Here is a 12,294-nt window from a genome sequence, read left to right as displayed (position 1 = left end):
TTGGTCTTCTCTTGGGGCTAATTCTGCTTTCATCCCAGCGCACGTATTGTACGTGCGTATGTTGTATGTACGGCTTAACAATTGAGAGATGCGGGAAATGAGCCGCCTAAGAGCATCTAGAACCGCAGCTTGCAAATGTGCCCCCTGTGTCTCCGCAGATGCGCGGACATCGACCGATCACCTCTCATTTCTCCGCATCCACGGTCGTCCCTCTCAAATCCGTCCTGCCCGTGCAACGTGGTCAATATTTACGTAGACATAGTTTGAACATAGCAATAGCAAACATATGTAGGGGTAGCAAGTTTCATCATCACATAGATATGACTGGACACAAAATGTTCATCATCACCAAGATATGATAAGCCTAAAATATATATAAACAAGATAGATAGATTGTCGAGGAGGAGGCCGCCGGACTTCCTACTTCCTTGCTGTCCGCTTCCCCTTGGTGTCTCCGAAGCGACAATTGTAGTTTTTGGTGTAGGCGTTGGCGGCCGGATGGGCGTCATCGCCGTCGTCAGTGGTTGTTCCGCTATCTGAGCAGGAGGAGTGGATCTTGGCAAGACGTGGGCTGACACAGGCATGTCCCCCCACGAGCCGTTCATCTTTCTTTATGGTGTTTGCCTTCTGCTTTGCGAGGCGCTCAGACTCCTTGATGCCGATTTGGAGCGTCGTAGCATTTTTGCAACGACAGCGACGAGCATTTGATTCCACTAAGGTGAAGGACCGGCGGATGACGTCATGGAGGAACTCGTCGGCAATGATGAGCGGAAGCGACTCCAGCGCGGATCTGGATGACCCACAACCGAACCAGCTAGAGGCGGCTTGCACCGCCCTCTGCCTTGCGCGGCAAGCGGCCCGCGCCTCCACTCAGGCAGCCGCGGCCGCATGCTCGATGATGCGGGCATGAACACCTAGCGCCACCCCGGAAGAGCAGGGGCTAGAGGTGTCGGGTGCCCTACTGCCTTTCAGGACATGTTCATTCGCACTCGACAAATGCCCAATCCATGCTCTCTTTTTATTTCACACTCGATGTCCCTTAATTGATCCCTTAAAATTCAGGATATTCTTATCCGCATTCTCCACATCTGCTAGGAACGTCTGGACCATTGTCATTTCATCCAAAATATTCATGCTCCTCATCTTAAGAGGACGAATCCATGATGTTGTTGTAGAAGTACTTGTAGTCTGAATCCATCTTGTTTGCTACAAAGTAAGGAAAAATTCATCAACAATTTGGCTATGACATTTGGACAAACACTTGCTAATCATGGTGTCCGCCATGAACAACAGCTGCAGGTGCGGAGGGTACCTGGGTGACGGCTGAACGAGGGGGAAACGACGGTGTAGGAAAATCGGGATTGATGCCCGGGTGGAGCGGCGGAGGTCCGACAAGGCTTGGGCGGGCAGCCGGGTGGGACAGCGGTGTGGTCGGCCTGTGAGGGAGCATATACAAAGCAAGGGGATGGATGGAGTGAGAAGATGCGGACTCCGGATGGGTTTTGGATGGGTCAGGGTGTCGGAGTCCCACGTGGCGGATGTCCGGACTCTCACAAACCTCTTACAACTTTGCATCCGGTTGCAGGAATTTGGATGCACGGACTCATCCAGGTATTAGGCACCGCATTGGATGGCAAAAATCATCGGGACACATCGATCCGAACGGCGTTGGAGCGCCCTAAGTTTTTTTCACCGCTCACCAATAGTTATTTTCTCGTACCAGAATTTATATACACGTCTCCATATTCATGAATTCTTTCTCAGTTCTTTTCGAAATCCGAAACATGTAACTTTTCCAAGTTTTGTGAATCAAGCGGGATCACACATATAGCCTATATATATGTTGAGACTAGATTAATCCATGTGGCAAGCATTTTGCTACTGTGGCCTGCCTATGCACTTGGGATGTGGCGTGATTTGAACAGCAGGCCAGTTCGTACAAATAACTACTCTAGTCTTTTGTTTGAAGCAAAGGTGACCAATCATGGATGACTGCATGGGACACAGAACCAGTAGAAGTCTAGAACCTTCGACCCTCGTTCTCTGACGCACTAAACCTGTTCCTTCCACACGACACAATGCTATTTTTCTCCTTCCCTTAGATCCACAGGTGGAATGTTGCTAACTAACCATGTGAAAGAGACGCGTGACCAAAGTAAACAAGAAGCCAGGATAGCTGATAATCAATTAACTAATATCGCGTGGCTGAGTTTAGCTCTAGCCGTCATGTGCTAATATGCGGCTGAGTTTATCGATACCTTGTTGGGTTGGGGTAATTAACATGCACGCATGAAATAAGCCTTGCTAGATTCTTTTTCATGGTGCCACGTTTAATTTTTGTGCAAAGAAATGTCAGGGAATGATCGTCGTGGGAATGGCGCCATTTTTCATGCCAGAAAAGATTAAGAGGAAGCTGCGTTGCCGAGTGGCGTAGTAATAATGCTGCCTCGATCTTTTTCGGAGTGTGAGACAAGGTTTTTTTTTAGAACGAAGACGCCGGAGGCGTCCGGCTTTAAATTAATAAAGCCCATATAAGGCAGCATCCAACAGGTTTAACACATAACAACAAAGATAAAACGGCCGTAGCCAAGGTACGATACATGCTACCGGCCGAAGCCTGCAAGAGGAGATAAGCAACATAGAGCAATGTGCCGGTCCAAAAGATCAGAGCCTACGGCAGGCTAGTGGCGGGCATCAATCTGGATCGTCCGAATCCGCTCCATCGCCTCCGACATCCGATCTGCATCACGCCGTTTCCCCAACGGCGTCCATGTATGAAGAAATAAGTGGCATTTGAAAATAATATCAGCCGGGTGAGAAGGAAATTTGTGCTCGATAGTCATCTTATTGCGGGTGGTCCAAATGGACCACAGCAAGGCTCCCACGCAGCGCCATAAGACCCGGCTAAAACCACCCCTAAAAGCAGCTAGAAAAGCGCGCAGGTCCGAGGTAGAGCGGGGATCCCAGGTCTGCCTGAACGCCTCCCTAACCGCACTCCAAGCAAAGCGAGCAAGGTGACAGTTAAAAAATATGTGGTTGGCATCTTCATGTTGGCCACATAGCACGCAAGAGCCGTCAGAGGGCCCATTCCTACGAGCGATATTATTGGAGGAGGGGAGGCGATCGCGAAACATCTGCCACACGAAGATTTTGATTTTTAAGGGAATGGCAGCTTTCCATAGCCCCCTAGCTATGTCCAGGGTCGGTCCCTCGGTCAGTTTGTTGTACAAAGATTGGACAGAAAACTTCCCCGAGCGGAGCCCAGGAGACCGAGTCGGCCTCAGGACGAAGGTTCACTCCCGCCAGATCAGCTACAAGCCCGTCCCAACAGGCTCGTTCGTTATCAAGCAGGGGTCTTTTGAAAGAGACCGCATGCGGATTGGTACGCAGCGCATCTGCCACTAGGATATCCACGTTAGTAGCAAGCCCATATGCTAAGGAATGGCTTTTCCACAAGGGTTCCGAGCCAAACCAGTGGTCCAACCAAAACCGTGTTGAGGACCCATTGTTGACACAAAACTTGGCTCCTAAGGTGAATGCCGGCATAACTTTCTGGATCCCATTCCAAAAAGTTGATCCCTTAGCTTTGGAGGTAAGGAAATTCCCATCTGGGAAGTATTTGGCGCGAAGAATATCCACCCAGAGCCCTTGCTCGTTTTGGCAGAGTTTCCAAATCCACTTGGTTAAGAGAGCGACATTCATTAGCTTCGAATTAAGAATCCCAAGACCTCCAAATTTCTTAGGGCGACAGAGCGCGGCCCATTTGATTAGGTGGTACTTCTTTTTGATCCCCGTTCCTTCCCAAAAGAACTTGGATCGGGGCGTATCAAGCCTGGCATGAACCCCATCAGCCAGCAAAAACATGCCCATCGTGAACAGAGGAAGGGAAGACAGGCTAGAGTTAGTTAGAATTAATCTGGCCGCCGAGGAGAGGAAACGACCACGCCAGGGGCTAACTCTATTTGCCACCTTGCCATACAAGGGTTCCCAGTCCAGAATGGAGATGTGTTTATCTGAGATAGGCAGGCCCAAATACTTAACTGGAAAGCTCTCTAGCTTACAATTAAGTAAATTGGCTACATGAGAAGCGAGTTGAGGATCCATCCCAATGGCTATTACCTCGCTCTTAAGGAAATTGATCTTAAGACCAGAGATGATTTCGAAAGCGAGGAGAATAAGTTTGACCGAAGCTACGCTATGATCGTCAGGCTCAAAGAGCAGCAAGGTGTCTTCCGCATATTGGAGGTGGGTGAGACCACCCGGAATTGGGTGAGAGACCACTCCGCGTATGTGACCGTCGTCCTTAGCCTTATGGATCATGGCTGATAAGGCGTCCACAACAAAGTTGAAAATCAGGGGCGAGGAGGGATCCCCTTGCCTGAGACCTCTTTTGTTGCGGAAGAAGTTCCCAACCTCTCCGTTGATCGACACCGCGGTCTGGCCACCCGAGACCAAATGCATGATGCGGTGGACAAAGCCTGACTCGAATCCCTTCCGAGTCAATACCTCGCGGATGAACTCCCAGTTCACGCGATCATATGCTTTCTCAAAGTCAAGCTTTAGGAGCACGGCCTGTTGCCCGGTGCGTTTAAGCTCATGGATAGTCTCCTGCAACACTATCGGCCCTTCGAGAATGTTGTGGCCTTTGAGAAAGCCATACTGACTACGGTTTATAACGCGCTGCGCGACCGGAGCAAGTCTGGTCACATACGCCTTTGAGCAAATCTTGAAAGGTACGTTAATGAGAGTGATAGGACGGTACTGCTTGATAGTGTCGGCCCCTTTGACTTTGGGAATAAGGCTAATCACACCATAGTTAAGGCGCGGAACATCTACCGTACCTAGCGCAAAACCATTGATAATCCCGCAAAAAAGGTCTTTAAACATCGACCAGAAGCGTCGGAAAAACGCGACCGGCCAGCCGTCCGGACCAGGCGCCGTGTCAATCTTCATTGCACCCACGGCTTCGTCGATCTCCTCCGTGGAGAAAGTCAAAGCCAAGAGGTCATTTTCGACTTGAGACACGCGGCCCTCTTCCCCCCAGAAGTCTGCCCGGAGCTGGAGGCACTTTTCCTCATCTGTTCCCAACAGATTAAGAAAGAAGTCATAGATATGTGCCACGATGTCAGCCTGACTAACCAAAATCCCTTGATCAGATTGAAGTCTCAAAATCGAGCACTTCCGTTTACGACCGTTGGCATAGGCATGGAAATATCCCGTATTCGCATCGACCTTGGTAACTCACTTGACGCCGCCCCGGCGGCGCCAATATTCCTCCTCCTCCCTAAGAATGGCGAGCACCTGGTTCTCAAGAGCGTAACGGTGGGCCCATTCGGCTTCCGGGAAGGGTCCGGAGTCAGCTTGTTCGTCAAGGGCTTTGATTTCAGCAATAATAGCTTCCCGAGCGCGCTTCGCTTCGCTCCCGTGGTTTGCACCCCACCCACGGAGGAAACCCCGAAGGGTCGCAGCCGCCGCAATCCAAGTGTCCAAAGGACCCCTAGAGCAGCCGACCGCCGCTCTGGCACGCTCCCAGCGCGCCATGAGCAAGGGCCCGAAGCCCTCTATCTCAAACCACCCAGTTTCAAAGAAGAAATGGGGGCTGCGCTTGATCCGGTCCTCCCACGAGGCTAGGATCAGTGGCACATGATCCGACCCAATACGCGTTTCCGCAACCAGCGTACACATGGGGAATAACACTTCCCAGTCGGATGACACAAACACCCAGTCCAGAACACTGCGCACCGGCGACAGTTGCTTGTTGGTCCACGTGAATCTAGCACCAGTCCTAGTAATCTCCCGCAGGGCGCATGATGCAATCGTATTATTGAACAAGTTAACTCTAGGCCAGTCAATGTTAGGGTTATTCTTATCCGCTCCCGAACGGATAAGGTTAAAATCACCCCAAAGGACAATGGGGATGTTGGCGCCTTGCTTAGCCCCAACCAAGCTTTGGATTTCTCCCAAAAAATCAGCGACCCTAGAGTGGTCAGTCGGGCCGTAGACGCAAATAATTGCCCATGTAGCAAGCGAGATCCTGTGTTTAATCATGACAGAAATGAAGAACGCGCCCACATCCCAGCTTACAACATCACATACATCACTGTTACATCCCAAAAGGAGACCACCAGAATGGCCTGCAGACGGCACCCAGCCCCAGACAAAACGATGGAGAGGACCGTAGGCAGCCAAATCTCTATATGTGAAATCAGCTTTAATCATTTCCTGGAGCGCAACCACGTCAATGCGCTCCCTAGCAATGTATTCTTTAAGCTGGATCCGACGGCCAGCGTGGCCGCAACCCCGAATGTTCCAAAAAAGGTAGCACATCTAAATAATACGGTTGCGAAGGCGCACCCCCCTGGATGTCACCGGTTTTGCCACGCGTTTTTTCGCCGGGGCATGGCTTGTCGAGGGGATAGCCTCCACCTCCCTGGCGTCAGCGCTCCCACTCGCCACCACAGCAGACCCATCAGGGTCGGAGCCGACCAGCGCCATGGCAGAGGCCTCCCTGGCCTTAGCCAACGCGGCAGCTGAGGCCAAAGCCGCTTGGGCATCTTCGCGAGCACGAATCAACAATACTAACTCGCCGCTCTCCGCACCTACTTTAAAACCGCTGTCGTCTAGGATCGAGACAAGTTCTGGGTCCGTAAAGGCATTCAGAATCTTAAAGGAGGGTGGGGGATTACCTGAGGTTTCGAGATTCTTCTCCGCAAGACAAAGCTGCGCATTCTCCATGGAAGAAAGCTCACCCAACTGGGCCTTGGCCCGAGCACTTGGCGCACGCTGGGCCACTGGAGAAGCTCGAGAGTGTCGTGCCTTGGCCGAGACGCCCGCGGAGCCCAGGACCGCCTGAAGGTCCACGCAAGCTGGCGCAGTTGACGATGGAAGGGAGAGCACCGCAGCGTTGGCCGAGGGCTTGCGACCCGCCGTCTTCTTGGGAGCGCGCCCGGAGCCCCCCGCACTGCGACGGCTAGACAGCGGGGTGTGTGTGGATGGTTCATTGAGCACCACGCCCGTGTCAGAGCCCAGCAAACTGGGGGATGCCGGGGCACCCGAAAGCATGGGGCCAGCACCAGCCCGCTCCTGCAAGCCAGATTGGTCAAAAGCCCCCAGCAACGCAATCGCTGGTGGCGGACTGCTCCCAGCCGTGTCCGCCGTCGCAAGTGCGCCCGGCGCCACCACTTCTCTGTCCTCCTCTAGCGCGAGGGAAGTAAGCCCCAACTTGTCCCAAGTCTCAGTATCAATCGATGTGTCCGGCATGCTGTCCTCATTCTCCTCATCGCGGCAAGCCATCTCCACATCTTGCTGGTGGCTGCCAACTGCGGTGACCGGCCCTCCCTGAGCCACGGTCGAACCCTGTGGCAGCCCAGGCACACCTCCGGTCCCCGGACCCGGCTGGCCTTGCTTGTCGCTAGGGCGAGGAGGGGCCTTGTCAGAGCCAGACGCCACAGATCCCTCACCCGAGCGTTTCGGGAGTCTTTCCACCTCCACCTTGATGTCAAATCCCTCATGGTTGAACCACACTTGCACGTATCCATTCATCTTGTCCGGAGCTTTGCATCCAAACTTCATCCTCACCGGTCCCATCCGGATGAGGGAGAGCTCGTCCACCACAATGGGCCTGCCCAACATCTTCATTCCTTCCATCAGGCGATCAACACGCCGGTGCTTCTTGGGGATACCGTGGAGGCGGAGCCACACCTCCGGCATGGAGAGAGGCACAATGGTCTCCGGGACAAAATCGCGGACCCGCACCGTAATATCATTGATAGAAAGAAACAGTTTACCACTAGACTTAGCCATGTGCAACAGATCCGCAGAAGGAAAGATAACCGCAAAATCATCATCCCCCACTTGAGAAACCTGCCAATCCCAGTCACCCGCAAACATGTGCTTCAGCTCCTGCTTGAGCACATGCAGCGACAGCCTCCCTGGCTCCGCCGACAGAATGGCCCCATTAGCAGCCTGGAGATCATATCCCTCTGTCTCATCTTCATCTTCAAAGTCCAAGCAGAAGAATCCTTCCCCCGGAATCACGCTGCCCATGATCTGAAGGTGAAGATGCTTACCCCGCGTCGGACAAAAGGCCGAGGCGTGCCCTTCTTGCTTACAGATCACGCAGAGGGGGGGAAAGGTACACTTGGCTTGGAAATGCCCTGTACATCCGCACTTGAAGCATTCACCTCCCTCTTCTTCGACTGGGATGGGTGCGTCCGCTGACCCACGCGGCGCATCCGTCAGCACCACAGCAAGCGGGGCAGCCGACGCCCGTGGCTTCTTAGCCAGCGGGTCCCCGTGGCCACCACCACAGAGGGGATGCTCCATCGGCTTGCGCTCCAGTTCACGCCGCTTCGACCCAGTCTTGCGCTTCTTCTTGCGCTCCTGCTGACCCCACCAAGGTGGAGGAGGACCCCAATCCCCCTCGCGCCCATGGGATCCAGAGCCATAGCCCTAGCCATAGCTACCCCCATAGCCCTGGCCGTAGCCTCCACCTTGACCTTGCTCGTAGCCACCGCTCCCATCTTCACGCCCCGCCGCCCTGGCATGCTGGCCACGCTTTGCCTGCTCCCTCAGCGCCTTCTCCCGCCGCCTCTCTTCATCGGGGATCGGAGGATCCATCGGCCTCTTCTCCGTGCGCCGGTCGCCCATGGCTGCCACCGTAGCAAAGGAGCGGGTGAGTGGAGGGGGAGGGGGAAGGGGGAGGAGAGATCTGGCAAAGCGCCGGAATCACCGCACTTCACTAGGACTGGCAGGAAACCCTAGTGAGGGGTCGCGCATGCCCCTGCGCAGCCATAAATAGCGACACGACCCGGGCTTATGGATGCCATCCTGGGAGGGCCGCGGGGAACCAGGCCCAGCCGAGCCTGGCCCATGAGCAGAAGCAGCCCCCTGGCCACCCGCAGCCCCAACGGAAACCAACCCAGATGACGATTGGGCCCTAGAGCCGCTTGAGGCCGGCCCAGGCCCAACGGGCGCGAGCAGGCCCACGACCGGCTCCGCGCACCGCGGCGTCAGCCCTAGCGCCTCAGCCATTTCCGCCACCCATGCCTCCGCCGCCGACAACACCGCCGATGAGGGGACGAGAGGGAGCGGCGGCCACTCCTCAGCCACCGCCACGGCCGCCTCGTGGGCAGGGGACGGCGGGGAGACGTGCGCCACCCCCGGGCACCCCGTCGAGGGAGACGGGGGTCTCCAGCACCGCACCGCCAAAGCACGAGATCCACAACCCCCCAGCGCAAAAAGACGGCGACGGTCACCTCGAACGATGCCGGACTCCGCCGCTGCCCGAACGAAGTCACCGAGGGACACGCACGCCATCGGAGCAGCCAGCCGCGGCGAAGAGGTCCCGTCCTCCTCGTCGGACTCGTCCGTCGCCAGAGCCCAGAAGCGGGGAAAACATCCGGCTTTTGCATACAAGGAGCATAGATGGACCAACACAATCAAATTACATAACTGATTCACCAATCCTATTACTGTGTCACTATCTGAACCATTTGGACGTAGCTTGTACGATCGCCTCCTATTGGCTCCACCGAAAAGCTATGGGCGCCGGTGCATGCCTCGACGCACCACAAGGAATAGCACGTATCGATCTGGAAATCCAATTTGGCTCCTAGTGCACGTGCTCCTGCACGCGAAAATGATTTTTGAATTGTCAAAAGACTCCGGTAATTTTTTTATGTGTGTTCATAGTGATATCCAAGTGCTATCTGCAAATTTTTAAGCAAAAAGGTTAGCATTTTGGCTTGTGTAAAAAAACAAATTAAACACCAAATGTTACCCCAAATGTCACACCCAAATTTATTTTTTTCATCGGCCAAACACTGCTGCTCTGTTTCGCATGAAAATTGTCAAGTATGCTTGCGACACTAACACGAACACCGCTACAAACAAATCATTTTTAAATGCTATTTCTGAATTTACTGTTCATGTAGGAGCAGATGCTCCTGGGAGCCAAAACGCCCCCCTAGTTTTGAAATGACATACTAAAAGCTTGAAGGTTTCGTCTTATTAATTTATAATTATTTTGGCAATTATAGATTGTCCGCACTTAAGCACATACTTCCACTGGGATCTTAGCTTTCAAGTTTGGGTTGAACCCCCACCAACCAATTCATGAACATATTCATTACAGCTATTGGTGGTGTCCAATGGGTGTGCGAGAGGAGAATGGCAAATGGGTGATGAATTATTGCCCGTGTCACAAAAACAACACTTCTGACATCTCTCACATCTACATTTTGCCAAGTTGTCTTTCGTTAAAACCATTTCCCTATGCAGCACGAACGAAATGAGTAGAGTTAGCGGATCCCTTGTAGGGGCGATCCTGAGGCGATCGTCTGCCAGATTCGTCACCCCGATCTGGTAGCCGGATCCATTGATCGTGAGACTGAGAGGACGAAGGAAGAGAAATCTTGGTGGATCTAGGAGAACACGTACTTGCTGGGTATGCAGGAGGCATGGATCAAGACAAGATCCGCAGTGCAGAGGTATGTTGAGAAAAAGAGGGCGGCCATAAAAAAGTCAGCGGGTTATCGGAGGCAATCGAATCAACCAGACGGGAGATGGCCTCGAAAATATCAGAGGCAAAGTCAATCAAATGAAGAAGAATTTGGGACAAATGTTTAAGGAAGACAATCATGCGCTAAAGGGATTTCAAAGGGGCGCATCCTCCCTAACTGATCCGCTTGATAAAGGTGGTGGATTAGTTGTGAATTTGGCTGGTCCAAAGAGGCCAGTGGGGGAAACGAATTAGAAGTTTCCTGATTTTAGAGGAGCTTTGTCGTCCTTAGAGAGGGATCTACTAGGTTTAAAGGACCGAGCAGTTGAGATCCTAGCTACACCCATTCCCCACCACCCTACACTGTACTGCGCAACTCATGTGGCAATGGCTGGTCGTAGTCCTCACAAGGACAAGGCGCCCATGCCTGAGATCACGAAGGTGGAGCAAGCCAACAAGGGAGGACTGGGCTCAAGGCCTATGCTGTGGGGTGACTCGTCCCATGGGGTGGTGACAGGTACCACACCCTTGAGGGGCAAGGAGCGATGGAGAGTACGAGGAATGCAAGAAGAAGGGTCATGGCTGCACCTGCCTTTCATGTCACTTTAGAGAGACGAGCGCCAACTATTATGACATTGAACCTCTCCAAGGAGAGGGCAGCCATGAGGAAGAGATGGATAGTTGTCTGGCTATTTTTCTTGGTGCAAATCTTCAGCATCGGGGGGAGGGGGTTCAAGGATCTGAAGAACAAGTGGGGGTTGAGGGGACGCCTAAATCACACACTTCTCAAGAATAACCGGTTCCTCCTCGAGTTCGAGCACGAGGGTGATCTCAGGTTCATCCTCAGGAACAACTCTTGGAACCATCGCGGTGATGCCTTCCTGATGGCCTTGGTGGATGGAAGCACCAATCTAGGTGAGGTGGAGATAGCCCACACGCCTATCTAGGGATGCATATAAGATGCCACACCAATTATGATGTCAGAGCCGGTGGTTAGAGAGATTGGAACACAACTTGGAGAGGTTCTCGAGGTGCACACGCACAGAGAAGGTAAAATCTAGGGCGAGTTCTTCAGAGTTCGAATCAAGCATACATGAATATACCCATACAGGAATATACCCTATCTTGATATCCTTAATAGCAACGATACAAGAATATACCCCATCTTGATATCCTTAATAGCAACGATACAGACGTGTCATTTCCCCTTCTGTCACTGGGATTGAGCACCGTAAGATCGAACCCATCACAAAGCACCTCTCCCATGGCAAGAAAAATCGATCTAGTCGGCCTAACTAAACCAAAGATTCGAAGAAGAAATACGAGACTATAAGTAATCATGCATATAAGAGATCAAAAGACTCAAATAACTTCCATGGGTAAAAACATAGATCTGATCATAAAATCAAAGTTCATCGGATCCCAACAAACACATCGCAAAAAGAGTTACATCAAATAGATCTCCAAGAGACCATTGTATTCAGAATCAAAAGAGAGAGAGGAAGCCATCTAGCTACTAACTACAGACCCGTAGGTCTACAATGAACTACTCACGCATCATCATAGAGGCACCAATGAGGATGATGAACCCCTCTGTGATGGTGTCTAGATTGGATCTATGGTTTCTGGAACTTGTGGTGGCTGGAATTGTGTTTCATCGACTCCCCTAGGGTTTTTGGAATATTGGGGTATTTATAGAGCAAAGAGGCGGTGCAGGAGGCCACCGAGGTGGGCACAACCCACCAGGGCACGCCTGAGCCCCCAGGCGCGCCCAGGTGGGTTGTGCCTCCTCA

Source organism: Triticum urartu, chromosome 5A, assembly GCF_056163025.1.
Source record: "Triticum urartu cultivar PI428250 chromosome 5A, HENAU_Tu73, whole genome shotgun sequence".
Lineage (NCBI taxonomy): Eukaryota > Viridiplantae > Streptophyta > Magnoliopsida > Poales > Poaceae > Triticum > Triticum urartu.
This window is presented reverse-complemented; position numbering follows the sequence as displayed.